We start from the raw sequence: 17,893 nt of genomic DNA, 5'->3' as shown, positions 1-17,893 counted from the left end.
GTTGATTTTGTTCAGATACTTCAGGAGTTTACTTCAGCAAACCAGAAGCAACATGTTGGATAGAATGGATATTCTTTTGAAATCTTGCATTTGTTAAACTTGTTTGTTGATTCTAGTTGTTCTAGCCAATTTCACATTCCAGATGGCTGACAAGGTTGAATGAAATGATTCACCATAGTCGCTTGTGCTGCCCTCTTCATTTTACATTTTTTTTATTTTTTAGTTTTGTTTGAGTGAATGAATGAATGAATGAATGAAAAGTTCACAAAATTGTTTTCTATTGTTCAAATAAAATGAGTGGCCTCAAAGTCAAAACACAAATCTTGACTCAATATCTGAAAGCACTACTGTTAAAAAAATCAGAGATAGAAAGAATGTTTTTGGATATGTAATTGTTTCATGAGATTTAGCCTCATACGCATCAATACCTATAGCAACTTTCAACTAGCTTTGGACCAACCATCAAAAACAAATCAGAAACAAGACTGTCCACTCGTTAGGTTCTTCATGTCCCTGGCGACTACATAGGAAGCACATACCATTTGGTTATATTTCCAAATGACGCATTGGGTCACAGGACACTCATCCCTCTCCCACGGTGGGGAGTGTAGTGTGATGCATTTCAAAAGAAGCACTCACACCTCATGACCTCAGACACACTTAACCGTCTCACACAATCCCGGCTACACACACACGTTCTCACACTGCGTTTGCGCTTTTTCTTACAGACTCAGATAAGCACCTCTAACCTTCCACAGCACATTATCTGTGACCCTTCCTCTTCCCTCTAGCGTTACAAACAATATTCCACCCTGAATACTAAGCATGGGTAGAGCAGAACAGGAAACAGTGTGTTTTGTTATGGAGGGACAGAACAATGGGGTGGTAAATCTACAAGTCAAGCCAGCTGCCTGTCACATTCGGCCAAAAGAAACACTTCTGTCATTTTACAAAATCCTGCATCCTGGAATGTACTTGTTTTTTGCAAATGCAAAATGTATTTTTCTCATCTCAATCATTGAAACACGAATGTCAGTTTCTTGCACTCAGGATTATGAATATGTTAACAATGTCTGGAAGTTGGTCAGAAGGTCTCTGTTTGTTTGTCTGATATGGTTTCTATTAACGACAAGCCAAAATGCCAGCCAAGATGATTAAGAAGCTCATATTAGTCCAATTTGACAGAAACAGCTGATAAAGCTTGGTGTGTTAGGTTCTTCTTTGCGTCATTTGAGATGTTTTCTGATTTTAAATATCTGGGTAAAATTTGAGTAAATATTGTGTAACAAAACATATACATATAATTTGCCATCTCTGAATTGTTTTATTTGGCATTTAAAGGGTTAGTTCACCTAAAAATTAAAATCAGTCATCAGTTATGTCATTCAAAACCTATAAGTTTCATTCATTTTCGAGAAACAAATGAAGGTATTTTTAACAAAACCTGACAGATTTCTGTCCCTCATCCAAAACGCTGGCGTTTCAAAGAGCTTGTAAAAGAAAAAAAATATGAATCAAGTGATTCTGAAGAGGCACTGAAGATCACTTTAAATGATGAACAGATTTTATTTAAAGGAGACATATTATGCCCCTTTACACAATATGTAATATAAGTCTCTGGTGTCCCCAGAATGTGTCTGTGAAGTTTCAGCTCAAAATACCCCACAGATCATTTATTATATCATTTAGAAAATTCCTATTTTAAGTGGAAGCAGAAACACGCTGTTTTTCATACCTGTTTCTTTAAATGCAAATGAGCTAAAGTTACTGGGTTAATCTTTTTCATGTTTCCTTGGTTGGTAGATGCACCGGGGACCTGATTATAGCACTTAAAACCTTGAAAAGTCAGATTTTCATGATATGTCACCTTTAAGCTTTTATTCACATATTAAACACTGATCAATGCACATACATAGCGCACAAATCAAAAATGCGTTTAATAAAAGACAACGTGAGGGTGAATAAATATGACAATTTTCATTTTTGGGTAACTATGCCTTTAATAACCCGTATCAATCAAGCTCAAATTTGTAGCAATGTTTCTTGACTTTATTCTGAAGAACCTGTGAGGAAATTAAAACTAGCAGCCCAATATTCTGCCATCTGCTCCTACACCAAAGTATGGATATCTTGAGAGTTTTTGTTCCACGCTCTTTACCTAAAAACTACTTACAATGAGTGAAATGCATCATCCGCAACACACAATGCATCATTAAATCAGAGAGAGCACAGCTGAACTCGCATATCCGGAAGAAAGCACACATCTGGACTAGAAATGACAAAAGACCTTTTCTAGTTGCCCCAAACATTTACAGCTGGTTAAAAATCAGGAACAATTACTCAGAGACCACAATGCCTTATGCCATATTGAATAACTTTTGGAGACGTGGTTGATTGTGCGCCTTTTTGTTAATGTCTGTGAGTCAGAATTCACAGGAAATGGGAAACTTTTTGGGAAAAATCAAGATATCATCATGTGGCAGGCACATTTCCTCCCCACCAATGCGTGTAGGATGAAATAAATGGCCAGTGAGGGAAAATGGAGGTGCTGGAGGGGAGGTAGTGGGGGAAGGGAGACACATCTGTCATGCAGGGTGAGAAAAGAAAAGGGAGGAAAAGGCCTCAAGTATGTTTTTACTCCAAAGGAGAGCTCTGTTTGAATACACTACTGTACACAAGTTTGAATTCCTTAAACGACATGAGGTCGCTCAACCTGTATTAGACTAAATCGAGGTGCTCACTTAGACTCAAGATGTCTAGTAGACCTGACCTAACAATGGGCTACGAAAACATGTCTGTATAGTATTTTCATTATAAGACGTTATCGCTAATCTATAAATGTATCATTACTCTCTTGAAAGTTCCAAACCTGTATGAATTTCTTTCTTCTGTGGAACACAAATGAAGACTGACATTTTGAAAAATGTCATACAGGTTTGGAAAAACATGAGTACAGGAGACACACTGTAAGATGTTACATCATTACAAAAATCACTGTATTTCCACATTTGCTTCCACAATTTTCCCACAATTGGATGTCCAGTTTATTATAAATTTGGTTAAACCAACTTTCACTTTTTAATGTTAGGAAATGATGACAGAATTAAATTTTGTTTTTGTGAACTTTAATGAGTTCAAATATTGGTCAATAACTAATATTTCAATAACTAATTAAATAACTAATATTGATTTAGTGCACAAAGTGCTCAACCTAACCATTTTCCTGGGCCAATTTGGAAAATAAATAAATAAATACATAAGGTGGAGGGAGGAAATAATAAGATATCAAGGCCACAAATTATAAATGAATTTTCAAAACTTACTTGTTTTAGGTAAGTCGTGGCCACATTGTAGAACTTAATTCCCTCGTTGCACTAATTCTTAGGTTTTATTTAGCTAAATCATGGCCACGTTAGGATCATGGAACAAATTAGTACAAAGTGGTCACAGCTGACCTAAAATTAGGAAACAAATTAGTAAAATGTGGCCACAATTTAAATACATTTAAATAGGGAACGAGTTAATAAAATATTGCCGTGAATTATGAGTCGTGGGAATGAATTCTTAATTCATTGGCACAATATCTATTCTTTTTTCTGCGTGTCTGGGCTGCCTGCAGAAACATATCCAGACTTTTTATATATATGAAGTGCCATTCCAAATGCAATATTCCGATATTAAATTGGAAGCAATAAGTTGCGAGTAAATGGCGAACACAAAAGACAAAACGCAATCACTCAGACCTGCAGACAAACTGCCTGCGGATGAAGCCTTCAAAGTTACCCGAAATTTCAGTGTGTCTCTCAACTCCATATATCACCCTCCTTACGTTCAAGTGACAGGGAAAGTGGAGGAAAGATTAAGGGCTTGCGCACCAAGGAATGTTAAGTGTGGTTGAAGCATGTGTGCGGAGTATAGACTAGCGCACGTTCAAGGCCAAATGGTTTGGAAACAATTAAAGTAATGGAGAAGGAAAAGGCGGAACGCCTCCTCTGTCTATCGCCCCCCACCATCCTCACCCAAGCAGATGACTAACAGTCCCACCGAGCCCCAGTGTCACCTTTTTGATTGTGCCTTTATCTCATTTCTCACTTTCTAGCGCCTAGTGTCATTGCTGGCACGGCTTGGTGCATCCCACAACTTCAAGGTTTAATAAAGGGTGTGAAAACATTTAAAAAACACATCCATTCTCTAGCTCAACTACACTTAATGCACAGGGCACGGGGTTAAAAACTCGATTAAATCTGGCCGCCTTTCCAGCACGTCATACCAATGGACTCAAGGTAAAAAAAAAAAAAATCGGTCTTCCTTCAAGGATTCTTGCGCATGCAGGTTATACAGCAGCATGCAACAGCACCGCAACCAGTGTTAAAATTGCAAATGCTTCTACATTTGTTCCACCACCCAGTAAAAGCAAACCCACATTCAGCTGAAAGGAACGCACATTGACAGCCAGATGTGCTGTCTGTCGTTTATTTGGCTCTAGAAAGACTTTGGCCCAAGGGTGTGGAGTTCCCCTTCTGTTAAAGCTGTGATGTGACATCCCTGTCTGGAGGCCTTTTTTCACATTTTAAGTATCTGCCGCTTCATTCACGATGTCTGTAATTTAGTCTTTGTAAAGTTAGTCAAAGCACCGAATTCAAAACGTGACTCAATGAAAGCAGTTTGAAAGAGCTGTAGACATCATTCTAGGGAAACAATTAGTGTTCAACCCCTCGAAGCTGAACCTTGACCTCGTAACCCGCGAGGGACATTCACAAAACAGGGATTAGAAAGCCATCTGATTGCATTTTGCTACAGATCATTATGGAGAATGAGAGGCGGGAGGGGATGAATATCTAATCAGATCACCAAAGAAACAATCTAACATATGTTCCTTTTAGTATAACTGAGATACTATTACAGTTTTTATTCATATTTTTAATTTGCTTTTATTTTATATTTTCCATTTTTAATTTAATTTTATCTTATTTTAGTAATTTTGTTGTGCTTTTCTCATCTATCTATCTATCTATCTATCTATCTATCTATCTATCTGGTTTGTTTGTTCTACATTTAGTGGGGCTTGCAAAGGCCAAATTTTCTGCACATAACTTGCTGTGTAAATTGTGATACATCGTTTGTGCAACAGACATGAATGACATCTCAAGTTTTATAACTTATTGGAGGATGTGAGACTTATGGTGAAATAAGAGGAAATAAATGTCAGCCTATAGCCTCACTGGAAAAAATGTGCCTCTACCTACAAAACTCAAAAAAACCTACTTACGAGTATAGTTGTCTGCAGTTTTTGGCTAAAATGAACAGTGGAAGTAAAACGCCAACAACCTTTATTCTGTTTCCAGGTAAATTATGATTACAGAATTATCGATTAATAAATACTTATTTCTGTGTGGTTCCTTGCACAACACTATGTTATGACCTCAAAACATTTTTAACAGTGCATGATGTGTAAACAAATACATTTTGATGTTTGTATCACATAACCAGCTCCATATGTATGGCTTTTCTGATGTAGTAAACTTGCTCAGTAGCTCACCCGGTACAGCACTACAGTTGTAATGCGGAGCACTCGGATAGCCCCATGAAATACAACTTATGATAAAAATACATACATACAATAGATACATACAATAACTTACGTAATAAAACTGCCAGGTTCACGGTCGCCTCTTAAATAAAACTTAACATGCTTTTAGCACCATTATCTCGACATTTCACTTTGAAAGTGTTGCGAAATGTGCAAGAAGCAACATAGTATCATTTTGCATGTAATATCCTTTTCCTCAATGAGCCTGAGTTGAAAAATCTCTTAGAAGTGCACTGAAAGAGGGGTGTAAGTAGCTCTTTTGACTTTGGTCTGTAAGCTAGGGAGACATCTTTAAAAGAGCTTAGCAACAACATAGCAACCACCAGAATGTTCTGGAAACCATGTAGAACACCTTGGCAAGAGAATAGAAAACACTGGGAAAGATGTGAGGCCAACTTCAACAGCATGGTAGATGGGTTTTGCACAAGAAAGCAATTCTTAAGCTCTTCAGGAAAAAAAACAACAACTTTATTTAATATAAACAGCTAAGACAGAGGGAACAAAGCCCCTAGATCAAACCTCAGTAGAGCCTTGTAGAGAAGTGTGAAGTGTTTGCAGGGAAACAGGTGAGAGCCAAACACGCTGTGAGAGCCTTACGGCACAGCACAAACAGTCCGCCTGCCACCTTCATTTCTGCCCTCGCAGCCAACTGGTTTGTCTGCTGTCACTTGCTCGGTAAATTGCTCTTGCTAGTAGATTTCATACCCAGATAGAAGCAGCCCTAATTGGTAGTGTGTGGACCACAAAAGAAGATGACACCTTTGAACATTTGCTCTTACAACTCTGCAAACCTTTTGTTTGCCACTTTTTAATTGAATTAGAGAGCCTGCTAAGGTTGTCCCATACGTCTTGATGATAAAAGCTAGCATGTGGAATGCGCTATGAAAACATCTGTTGCAAATGATCACCATTTTTCCAAGTGAGTATTTTACCAGTTTCCATTTGGAGTTGATGTTTCTTTGTTGTGACAGGTAAAAGGGGACAGAATGGACAGGTTCGCTGGTGAAGCTCACTTCTTCTTTCATTGCAAAGCAATGTCACAGTTGCATGGTGCATTTAGCCCACAAAGTTAAATGTCACATCCAATATTCAGTGTCCAAGAATGTCACCATATAAGTATAGAATTGCCAAAGAATGAGTAAAATGAAGCTTGGGTAATTTGCAGTCAATTTTAAAATGTTGAATGCAATCTGCTTAAAGGAAAGAGGAACTGCAATGGAGAAGCAATAATAAGGGTCAATTTTCTAATGTTGTTCTCTTGCGAAAAGCCAAAACCGATCATCATTGAAGCACTTTGATACAAAAGTGGCCTCTTGAGTGAAATATAGATCGTGACAGCATTCTTTCTGAAAATTTGAATCGGATCAAGGATTTATGACTACGGAGTTAACAAGCATTCGGGGAGCTTTTGATTCTAATAACTTTCTACTGCTGAGAAACAGATCCCATCCTGAACATCTGTGTGACATTGACTCTAAACGGGCTTAAATGGCTTCCACCGGGCCTTTCACATGCTCATGAATTCCCTCATCTCGACCGTCTTCGATTTCTAATTGAATACACAATACAACCTATCACTCTCCATTGTGAGCGATTCTTTGCCTGAGAATAATTTTCAATCACGTCCTTTTCAATCTTGTGGAACTGCCACTGGCAATTCAGGAAGATCCGTGTAAGATCCTGCCAGCAGGATTTTGGATGTTTCTGCCGATTCGACAGAATCGAGAAACGCAACTCGGTTCACCAGCAACCTCCCCATCCTCCCTTTCCTCAAGCAAATGTGCGATTTGACACAAAAGTGCCACTCCAGTGAGCTTGAGGCCATATGGGCGCCCTGTTGTAACAAGCATGCAATTAATCCTGAATTAGTCCACCCAATCTGCCACACGCTAGAGTCTGACGAAGTCTCTGTGTGCACCCTGGGAAGCAAGCTAGAGAAGAGAGGACAGCGTGTTAACGCTACGGTACACACACGGCTTCCAGGAAACATCAGAGCATCCGTTCCACATTTACTTGACACCAAAGTGATCATTCCAGCTCCTACCATCTCCAGAGATTCGACATGGCAAGACACGATGATGAATAATTTAAACAAACGATAAAATCCATCCTGAGTTGGTGCACGGAGGGATTACATGGTTTCAGCGGAATATGGTGGATTTGGTCCACTGTAGGATTTAGCTAATCTGGATTACAGTTTTAATATTTAGCTTTATAGTCATGATAAAAATAAATAAATAAAATCAGCTTTGGCATAGACTAAAGACTAATTCTATTGTAGGTTGTTAAGTCTCGTATGAGGATCTCAGGCAATGGCTTTTGACATTCTACTGTATGAGGATCAATGGCAAGTAAGAATGTCTGAGATAATGAAAAGAAGAAATCTTAAAAATCCAGATAATTAATTTTGATTTCACAAATTTTTTAAAAATAAATGTTGATTTAATGACTTTAAAATTGTCATGTAACGTAACCATATTTAAAAAATTGTATATGTGTGCACACGATTTTAACCATTAGATTTCAAAAGGTTTCAAACTTTTTTTTTTAAGGAACAAATTATTTTTAAGAATGTTTGAACCATTGAATACCATGAAATGTTAACCTGACCTATCATTAAAAAGTAACAAAAAAATCTAATATATATATAAAAAGTTGACTACCTTGACACACATGTAATTTTCTTGTAATAATAAAATTAATAAAATGAACAAAAAATGTTTTGTCATGATAAAAGATGTTATGCCACACTGTTTTAATTAATTAATTAATTTATTTATTAAACATCATTCCAAACTACTCCACACCCCCAAGATTTTCTACTTTTTATTTTTTGTTTATTTTTTTATCACCCATAAACTAAAATAAATAAATAAACAAACAAATAAATAGTTTCATTAATTGAGACTTTTAATTTGGTTAATTTAATTTAATTTAATTTAATTTAATTTAATTTAATTTACCTACATTTACTTGAACCAGTATACCTGCAAAATTATTAGACCTGCTAAAAACTTGAAATGAACAGTATGCACTGACTTGCAAGCTATTAAAATCTGTCATAAGTAAACATGAAGAAACTGTGCTGTGAACTACAATGCTACATTACACCACATTAAACTTTCAAAGTAATTATTAAAGTCACCAAATGTCATTAGCAGACAATTTTTATTGCATCATGATATTTCTGAGTGAAAGAGGAAATTAAACAAGAAAAAAAAAAGGCAGAACAGGATTTGCATTTTTTTCCACAGGGAATTGATTAAATTGCAAAAAGGTTGACTCTATATGACAGGGGGTTGGAGGATGAAGGATTACGAAGATAAACATTTTTTTTCTTTGGAATAACATGCGCTGATGAATCATTCACAATAAGACCAGTAATGTGTACTAAAAAAGTAAATAGAGTCAATTTTGATTTCATGCAGAAAAGTAAATCAAATATGTTGGCCGCTACATCAGACTGTAAATCAAACTGAGTTAGGGCTTTTAAAAGCTGTTTTAGTTTTTGTCTCTCACAATCATTATTAATCAAAGTCATTATTTAATCACATTGAAATAAGCAATAAATTGCTATTGGCCATGTCAATACTCCTCTTCACTTTCGATCCATCACCTTGTAGGCCAAGCTTGGGAAAACATTTAAAGCCACAGTATTTTTCCAGCTTAGCCACAACCACCATCTTTACTTTGTTTAAACTCTGCAGCTTCTGTGTTTGTTTTGAAAAAGAGACCACTACTGTTGTGTCTATGGAACACATGAATCACAGAAAACCACAGCCATGCCACATACAGCCCACTGTACATTCACTTCTTGAGATTCAGATGCTCATCTATCTAATTATTAATTATCACGGCTGTATTTTGATTAAGTTAACTAGAACAAATCCGTGAATCAAATATGAAATGTTTTTTCCTCCTCCTTCAATCCTCAGTAGCCTAATTATGTTGCATGCTTCTTTTAGGATTTTTTATATCTTATCTCGCTTAAAGGTAGTTTACCCAAAAATGAAAACTGTCATCATTTACTCAAACCCGAATTAGTTTCTTTCTTGTGTTCAACACAAAAGAAGATATTTTGAAGAATGTTGATAACCGAACAGTTGATGGTAGCCATTGACTTCCATAGTATTGTTTTCAATATATGGAGGTCAATGGCTACCATCAATTGTTTGGTTACTCACAGTGGTCAACAAATGAAAGAAACTCGCTGGAACAATTTCAGGGTGAGTAAATGATTACAATTTTTTACTATTCCTTTAATGCATAAGAATCCCCACCGGATCCTATGCTTCCCCAAACTGAGGCCTTCCACAAGTGCTGCTGGATCACCAAAATGTGTTTTTTTTTTTTTTCAGTATGTGTGTGTGCTCCCATAGCTTTTGTATTCTTAGAATTACCCAGAAGGCAGTGGGGCAAAGGTCGATTGCTGGCAGGGTGTGTCCACGCAACAGTGGAATTGCATAGGCGCATTTCTGGGGCCCACTGCTGCTCCAAGATCCCCTGTTAGGTTTGCCTGAGGCTGCAAAACACACAGTTAATATGTGAAGACCCAGTAGTAGTTCTGGTACTAGAGGGGCTTTATATCAACAGAGATGGCCAAGCTAGGAAGGAGCAGAAAGATATGTACTAAATGAGCAGCAGCCTAGCGTTTAGTTCATAAGGTGCAACACACGCACCCTGCAAATACATGCAAATAAGCAAGTTACAGCAAAAAAGACAAGTCATTTGCGAATGAATGCATGAGAGAATGAAATTAGAGAAGTCAGAGAAAAAAGAATAAAGGGGGAAATAACACAGAGAGAGAAAAAGACAGAAAGAGAAAGCCTGGAAAATATTCTGTGTAAAAAAAAACAATTTCCTCTGACTGGCTTTTCCAGTGCGGGGGAAGGGAAGAGAGCAGTTGTAGCAAGGCTGACATCATGCCACGGCAGTGCTACTATAACTATAATATATAAGCAATAATATAAGACATATAAAAAATGTAGCACAAACTAATTCATTTACTAGAATGAATTAGGCTTTTCCAACTGCATATATAAAAGAGGACATTTGACGAGTGCTCACTTAACACATTTAATCACAAATTTTTCCTAGACATGAAAATGTCCAAATGTGGTGTCATTAGTAACCTTTTTAAATAACCAGTAATTTTTTTTTTTAATGTTTTTCATAAAATTGTGTTTTATGGTCGGTCACAACTGTGACTGGTGGGATAATGTGTATACTGAATTAACATAATTCTGAAGTTATTTTAAACTCTGTTTCATCATGTTCTAGGGTTACTATTATGCATAAAAAAAAACTTATACAAAACTGATAATAATAATAATGCACTGTATTATCCCACCGGTCACTGTTGTTGCCATCAACATGTTTACTCGTGTTTCCTAATTCTATGACCACACTCATCAAAACTTAATAATAATTCATATATTAATGCTAGACACCTTTCAGCTAAAACTTATATCTTTAAGTTAACATACTTCACTAGCCTTTTGTTTTGGAGCTTTGATGCAGCCATTATCTTCTCATGGTGCCAGCAGGAAGTAAACTGCTCTGGTCATGTGACAATTTGCACTATCCACTGTACATATTTAATTGAGACCCTTTATTTTTTTTTCCATATTTGCAGGAAATACACTAAAACATCATTCAGTAACATTTTTAGAGCTTTATACATGAAAACTAGTGACATGCAGAAGTATTATGATAATAAGTCAGCAAAAGTAGGTCGTTACTGTAAAATCTACACTATTCTTTAAAGAAGCTGAACTACTTAATCCCAACACAAATGCACACAGTTTATTAATCATATAGATGTTTAAATAAAAACAAAAATTTTTGTTCAAATGTTTGAATTTCCTTGTAAGACACAGGAATCATTAGCTCATAAGTAAAAGTTTTTATAGGCCTTATACGAAAAAGCATAGCACATTAGTACTATTTTTGCACTATGAAATATGTAAATTGCGAAATAATGTATATGTAAAATGTACAGAATTTACTGTGTGAAATACTGCATCCCATGATGCAATGGGCTTGACTAGTGAGGAATGACCAGGAAGTGTTATCAGCTTTTTCTTTCATTCATTATTTAATCAGACAAGACATTAAACTGGATTAAAAATGCAAAATAATTTTTTTGACTGCACTAGACGCCGTTCACTGAATTAAAGAGGTCACGTGGCAATAATGCAGCATACCACTTCTTGAAACTTTTAACGTTGCACTCACATGGTTTTTAAAAATAAATAGTATAGGCTACAGTACCTCTAGCGCAGTGGTCACCAACCTTTTTAGGCCCAAGATCCCTGACTGCCAAGATGGCGACGGCCCGCTCCGCCCACTTTGAGCTTCAAAAACGCTCTTCGGAAAACTACGGGTGACGTCACTGACACTACGTCCATGTTTTTATACAGTCTATGGTCTGAATGAGACGCACTCTCTGACAGCAGGTGGCGCCTATGAACAGGGTTGCCAGGTTTTCGCAATAAAAGTAGTCCAATCGCGTTTCGAGGAGGGTTCCCCTGTAAAAATCACATTCTGGGGGTAAAATACAAGACTTGCACTCTCAGACACCTGCACTTCCGTGAGTGACGTCACTTGCAGTCTTTTTTAATTTTTTTATTTGATTTAATTTATTATTATTTTTTTTTTATTGAAATCTCTTAACATTTTACACAAGTATCCAGGTGGTGAAGACATGAAAAAATAAACTAAATCACGAAGTCACTTGCAATTGCCGCTTGCACTCTCAGCTACCGTAACGTCACTTATGGTTTTCTACGGGAGGTTTAAAAGCGCTTCATGAGAGACTTTGCGCATTGCGTTCATATTCTGCTGTTCTGTGGCCACGGATTTGTGGGTCTTGTCTTTTTCTCCTACAGATGACTTGCAGGACCCTGTATGTTATAGTAGGCTACTAAATTAGTTTGAATCATTTAACCACCACAGCGTCTTGTCTCCATTGGCAATACGCACGATTCGTGTGGATTGCAAGTAGCTAAAAGTGCAAGCGGCGATTGCAAGTGACTTAGTGATTTAGTTTCTTTTTTCTTGTCTTCACCACCTGGCTACTTCTGTAAAATGTTTAGAGATTCAATTAAAAAAATAATTAATAAATTAAATAAAATAAAAAAAGACTGCAAATGATGTCAATTGCGGAAGTGCAGTTGTCTGAGAGGGCAATTCTGAAAATGCCACCTGGCTACTTCTGTAAAATGTTTAGAGATTCAATTAAAAAAATAATTAATAAATTAAATAAAATAAAAAAAGACTGCAAATGATGTCAATTGCGGAAGTGCAGTTGTCTGAGAGTGCAAGTCTGAAAATGCAAGTGCATGTCTGCAGCCAGACCCTATTGAGTAAAATTCACATTCCAGGGACTAAATATCACGTTATTGGGGTCGCTTCAACCCGCGGACATGAACAACAACCCGCGCAACAGTGTTAAAGTCGCCATGAAATCATAATGGACTTTATTTACTTTACTAGCGCACATTGCTAGTCTTGATGTGAACAATTAATCCGTGCAAGTTAATCCGCTGAAAAAAATTGTTTGTCTTGGTAATCTTTAATCAAAATCTGAACATTTGCTTCTACTCTGGAATGGCAGTCCTTCTCTGATGATGTCAGTTTGACGGCTTGGGCCCTTCTCTGATGATGTCAGTTTGACGGCTTGGGCAGAATATCCTTAAACACACCCCTCCAACCGTTAATTTGATATGAGTGAGAGACAGAGAGGAGGAGCGCCAAAATAAAACCATGCCGTCAATTCAATATTCCGTTTAAGATGGAAATACGTCACTACACTGAAATAAAGTCGGCAGCAACTTCCGGTTCACGCGGACTTTAAAGTAGCCCAATTAGGGGGAAAACCGCGGACTTGGCAACACTGCTTATGAACCGACCGCAATATAGCGTTTCCTTGGTTACCGCTGTAAACAAAGCAGAGTTGCGCTTTATACAGAGAAGAAAATGTTATTGCCATCGAAACTTTTCTCAAGACAGTTCCCTTCAGTGACACATTAATATAACCCCATAAATGTAATGCATTTTTGTACTTATTTTACTGGTATTTTTTCGGGATATACTGGGACAGTGATAAAGATCGACGGGTTGGCGACCACTGCTCTAGCAGGTAGCCAGCTAGTTTTGCATTCCGGACAGACTTTAGTTTGTCGTTTTTGTCTTATTTTTCTTTCTTTCTGTCTCTCTGCGCATTGCACTTGCACTTAAATATTTTTTTTCCCACTTGTGTGGTAATTGTACATAGCGAGCTGTGTACGTGAATGGATTTCCAGGCCTGCCGTGAGGGGACCGTTTCATAGCCCAGAAGGTTCCAATTTAATCACACAGAATGTATATTTTGTATGGGGGACATTCTCAACATGTCAGAGCAAAATGGCTGGTGTATATCTGTAAAAATATATAATTATAAGTCACAAAAATCGTTTCAGACTGTTTCGTTCGCAAAAAGGGGTTAACAAAACATTTCACTGTCACAAGCGCAGGCTCCGAGCGTCTAGGGAGTGAAAGTTAATAAATGCTTTTCACAGCTTGTGTTTTGCCTTCCCGCTATACTTTGACTAGGCAGTCAGCATTCGCCTCAGCGGCCATAAATTACAGTGCGGTGTGTTTGCCTCGGGTCCTGATGGTTTATTTCAACCCTGTTCCTTCATGACAGCTTTGACAATGTGGCTGTGAGAATGAGATCCTCTGCGTTTCGGCTTTTTAGCCTGTTGGATTTCGTGTGATTCTGTGTCAGAACATCGGTGAAGCCATGGAGGAGATACTGTAAATTGTGTCAGGTGAGCACTTCAGCGTCTGACGGAGTATGTGGCACAGTCGCACTCGCTACAGTTTGCGTTTGCCCACTGAAAGGTGCAGAAGTCTGTAAGGCATTGAGGCGTGCGTGTGTGCGAACGAGGGGAGCAGGAAAAATGATTTCGCCCCAGAGGAGTCTCGCTGTATTATTTCAAGCCTGCATTAGCCAGATTCTGCTAATGGAGCAGGACTATAACTCAGCAGTCTGAAAGAGCTGTTGCCCTGAAGCTCAAGTGTCCCTTTGACCCTAAATCTGAATACGAATTGCAATTTTGATGTGCAGTGACTGTAGCCTACATAAATAGCGTTCACATGCAAACAAATACAGAGCGCATACAGGGGCAGAAACACAGATTTGCACTCTCTGATGTAATGCATTGCATTATGGTCAAACAACCACAAAAGTATGAAGCGGCATTGATAGTAAACGTTTCTTGTGCAGCAACTCAGCATATTAGAATCATTTCTGAAGGGACACTGAATACTGGAGTAATGATGCTGAAAATTCAGCTTTGCATCACAGGAATAAATTACATTTTAAAATATATTCAAATAGAAAACAGCTATTTGTCATTGTAATATTTCACAGTATTACTGATTTTATTGTGCGTGTGTATGTACAGTATATATGTAGGTATGTGTATGTGCCTATCTAAAGATTAAGAGAGAGATCAAATTTGCGTTCAGTCAAAATTAAAAATATATTTACTCACCCTCATGTCATTCCCAACTCTGGATATTTTTGGCCATGAAGCATGAAAGAGGAATTTTTGAAAAATATTCATGCATGCTATTTTTCATACATGACTGCAAAATCTGTGATCTGTAAAGACAAAAATATATAAGTAGTCCATATTAATCATGCGACCAATTCTTCTGAAACCATACAATAGCCTCATGTGAGGAACACAGAAAAATTTAATCATTATTGACTAAAAATGTTGCCCTCTTCACAAACAAACAAACACAAACTATTGTATCTGTACTGTAACGTTTTGGGTTAGTGATATTGTGACTGAGATATTTCTAATGCGATTCTAAAACAGGCATTTAAATAAATGACTTCACTTTTTCTGTGTTTAAAGAACAAACACAGAAGAGACTGTTGCTACGCAAATATCTAGGCTTGATACAGCCACCAGTTTCATCCTGGTTTCATCTGCTTTTCAGTTTGAGTTCTTTAATTAACTCCACGACAAATATTGTCCAGGATAAGAAGGGACCAGAACTCTTTTTCTGCTGCTTCTCAAGGCAGAGAGGGAGGAGAGGAAAGGAGGCACAATGTGGCGACAGAGTGCTCTGGTCCACACCCGGGCTCAGACAATAGGGGAAGTCCTGCCTCATAATGCATTGTGTTTAATACAGAGCCAGGACGGAGAGAGGGAATTTGTCAATCTAGCTGTGGGCTGTAACACGGTACACAAATCAAACCGCCGGCAACGTGCCAAACCTTTGGAGGGTTCTCATGTGAGAGAAAACAAGCAATTTTTCTTCATCGTGTTGTACAGAGGTCTCAAAAGCACAAAATACTGCTTTAATGGGGTTGAATAGCACTCTGTAAACAGGTGATTGCCATATGCACCCATACCCATGGCATGGCAGACGTTTATGATTTAGTACCATTTACAAACTTTGGTGGGGAAATGAATGTGGTGTAAACATGAAGACTATTGTACACATTAAATACAGAAAAGCCTTGTCTTCATTATTTAGCACACTGTTTGGATTGCTTACTGCTTAATGTAAAGTTACTTTACTGAAAGTGAACTACAACAATTTCTGTTTATTTGGGAAAAAGTTAAAACATTATTTTATTTTTTCATTCTGTTGGTTGGTCTTGCTAGTACATAATGAATTAACCATACATCTAAACATTTTTCTGCATGTACTGCATTTTTGTGTTTTTAAAAAAACACAAACAACATGACATTAGAGTTCTCAGTTATAATTAGTTATAGATTTACTGTACACTGTAAATACTTAATCTCAAGTTTAATTCAACAAATTAAAGATTCATTTTTTTCTGTTTTTACAAGTTTAAATTCTAATTGCTAATTAAAAACAACAAAGTTATCCAAATTAAACTTTACTTAAAATGTTTAAAAAGATTGGGAATCAAACTGCAATTTCAACATTCCTCAACTTCTTTGGTTTAAAAAAAAATCCTTAAATGTTTTAGTGCAAAAATCCAGTAAGATCAGTAATATTGTGAAATGTTACAATTTCGAATAACTACTTTCTATTTTAATATATTTTAAAATGTAATTTATTCCTGTGATTCAAAGCTGAATTTTTAGCATCATTACTCCAGTCTTCAGTGTCACATGATCCTTTAGAAATCATTCTCATGCGCCGATTTGCTGCTCAAGAAACATTTCTTATTATTATCAATGTTGAAAACAGTTGTTCTGTTTAATATTTTTTTGAAAACCATGATACATAATTTTTTTTTTAACTTTGAAGAATAGAAAATTCAAAATAACAACATTTATTTGAGGGGACATTTTTATATATATATATATATATATATATATATATACTTAACTTTTTAAAATTAGCTCTTTTGTTCTCTTTTGTTTTGCAAGAATGATAAATTAATTCTTGCAAAACAAAAGAGAACAAAAGAGCTAATTTAAAAAAGTTAAGTTTTCCTTAGAAAAGCAGATTAGGTAAATTTGATTACAGAAGTGCTTTACAAGGAAAGATTTTAAGTCTACTTTATTTTAACCAAGTATGTTTATAAAGGCATTTGGTCTGTATGACTTTTTCTCAGTAAGGCCAACTAATTAGAGCACAATATACATTCTATAGACCCTAAAAGTTACATTTGCATTCAATTTTCATTAAGGTTAAAGCACGGTTATTTGAAAAACGTTCCAAAAATATAATCAAGTACCATACTCAATTTTCATTATGAATCACTTACAAAATACAAAAAAACTTCCAAATGTTTTTCCAGAGACATTTGGAAGTTTATAACAAATCATTTCTTAAAAGACGGTCAACATTTGCAGTGACTCTTTCAGACATCATTTGAAAGACGTCGTTGTATAACGTTTTCAGCAAAGGGGAACACATCTGTTCTTTGCCATGCAATATGAGACCATTCTATATTACAGCACAGACAGCAACATAAGCAAACTGGCAGTTGTTATTGCAAATGACTTATGACAGTATAACAGTGATTAATCAGGAGAGAATTCTTTTAATGCGTGGCTTTACATATTCATCGCATAAATCACGAAAAAATAGTCCTGCGCACACATAACAAAGCCAACGAATGAGGTGTTTCATGTTCTAATAAAAAGAAATAACGCGCCGATTTGCTGCTCAAGAAACATTTCTTATTATTATCAATGTTGAAAACAGTTGTTCTGTTTAATATTTTTTTGAAAACCATGATACATAATTTTTTTTTTAACTTTGAAGAATAGAAAATTCAAAATAACAACATTTATTTGAGGGGACATTTTT

Source organism: Sinocyclocheilus anshuiensis, unplaced genomic scaffold (genome assembly GCF_001515605.1).
Source record: "Sinocyclocheilus anshuiensis isolate Anshui unplaced genomic scaffold, SAMN03320099.WGS_v1.1 scaffold2260, whole genome shotgun sequence".
NCBI classification, from domain to species: domain Eukaryota; kingdom Metazoa; phylum Chordata; class Actinopteri; order Cypriniformes; family Cyprinidae; genus Sinocyclocheilus; species Sinocyclocheilus anshuiensis.
Note: the sequence above shows the minus strand (reverse complement) of the source record.